The sequence below is a fragment of the Octopus bimaculoides genome, chromosome 9 (genome assembly GCF_001194135.2).
Source record: "Octopus bimaculoides isolate UCB-OBI-ISO-001 chromosome 9, ASM119413v2, whole genome shotgun sequence".
Classification (NCBI taxonomy): domain Eukaryota; kingdom Metazoa; phylum Mollusca; class Cephalopoda; order Octopoda; family Octopodidae; genus Octopus; species Octopus bimaculoides.
This window is the reverse complement of record NC_068989.1, coordinates 46806524-46808292: the sequence shown is the minus strand read 5'-3', so window position 1 is coordinate 46808292 and position 1769 is coordinate 46806524. Positions and strand designations below refer to the sequence as shown.

Here is a 1769-nt window from a genome sequence, read left to right as displayed (position 1 = left end):
GTGTGTGTGAGGACTAGAAATCTACGGATGTGTAAACGCAAAGAACGGAGAAAATGAAACAAATATGGACGACTTGTTCTGAAACACACCCGAGTGGTGAACGGTCCTAAAAATTAACTCCCAATTGTTTTCCCCCAAAATTCCTACATAGTCCGAGGTATATTTATAGAAAATTTCATTTAAAAATATCTATTTTCTTGGAAGTTAAGACAAATTGAAATGGACGCCGGTGAATTTTCCGAAATTCCCCACCCTACCCCACCGCACTCCTTCCTAAAACACTTTCCCACAAAAGTTTTCTTTATTCGGAATCTACATGATATAACACATATTCGTAGAAAATTTCATTAAAAGATATTCATTTTTCGGAAAGTTATGATCATCCAAAGTCGGGGCTGGGGGTAGGAATCTGTAGTTATGCCACCTTTCCTTATATCAATTCTTCTACTGACATATACAGTTAATCTGCTTCTTGTTCTTTAAACATTTAGTTTACAATCTCAAAATAATTATTTAAAAAATTTTTCTTTCACTTAGATTTGTAACAAGTTGTAAAACCTCTCGTATCTACATATTGTTTAAATAACATTTGGCAAAACCTTTTTCACTGGCTGAACAAGCTGCAGCGCAAAACTGGAAGTCCCATTCAACTTCATATTCGAAATATATATATATATAATACATTAGGAAACATTACTCTTTTGTTATTCCGGAACCATGTGGTTGGTAAGCAAGCTACTTACCACACAGCCACTCCTGCGCATATAGAAAGGTTTACGCCCGCAGAGGGACTCGAACCCGCGACCCTCAGATTACTTCTAAGGTTGACCTATAAAAGTCTGATGCTCTACCGACTGAGCTATGCGGGCGGACATTGAATACAATTCAGAAAAATCCTTCTTTTAGATGCGTCTTTATACTTTATTTTTATGAAATACGAAAAATACAAATCGGATATTATTGTAAGTGAATAAATAAATAATGAAGGTGAAAAGAGATTTAAAACTATTTCAGCGAAATAATCTCAGAAATAAATTAAACTTGTAAATCACAAGCAGCAGCAAAAATAGCTGCAACAATAATAACGATTTCAAATTTTTGCCACAAGGGCAGTTTTGAGGAGAGGATTAAGTCGATTACATCGACTCCAGTGCGTAACTGGTACTTATTTAATCGACCCCGAACGGAGGAAAAGCAAAGTCGACCTCGGCGGAATTTGAACTCAGAACCTAGCGGCAAACGAAATACGTTAGACGTTTCACTCGGCGTGCTAGTTTACTGGAACAATAATAACGAATGGCAAAAGCATGGAAGAATATGAGAGGTCTGTCGCACCTTCGGTCAAAAACAGCTTCCTTGAGATGCAGTAGGTCTAATCACGTGATCTGGCAGTTCCCTCTCTTGTACTAGTCGATTCTCGTCAGTCAACGATATAAATATGCGTGTTTTCATACACCATGCCTCCATATGAGATGTTCTCACAAGGCGAATACCGCATCATTCGGCGTTCTAACAAAGCATCTACGTTAAGTTGGATATAAAGATTGTTGTTCGGTATCAATACTGCTTCTGTCACTTATAATTAATTTTTGTATAAGCTTTCTGACTATTTGCAACATCAATGCTTGAAAAGTTATTGGGAAGCGAGATTTCGCTATTATGCGGCTACCTGGCGCCTCTCGCTGATGTGACGCAATACATCAAAATCATGTGATCAGGCAGTTTTGTCGCCTTTAGAGACGGTTCCCGTTTGCCGGCAATGTAAATTT

At 37.8% G+C, this 1769-nt stretch overlaps 1 non-coding gene across 1 annotated transcript; it reads right to left on the bottom strand.

Annotated features, from left to right (window-relative positions):
• Nucleotides 1-777: 777 nt before the first annotated feature.
• Trnak-uuu (transfer RNA lysine (anticodon UUU)) lies at nucleotides 778-869 on the bottom strand. Its single transcript is given in 2 exon segments — nucleotides 778-813; nucleotides 833-869. It is a non-coding gene; the product is annotated as a tRNA-Lys (tRNA).
• Nucleotides 870-1769: the final 900 nt, after the last annotated feature.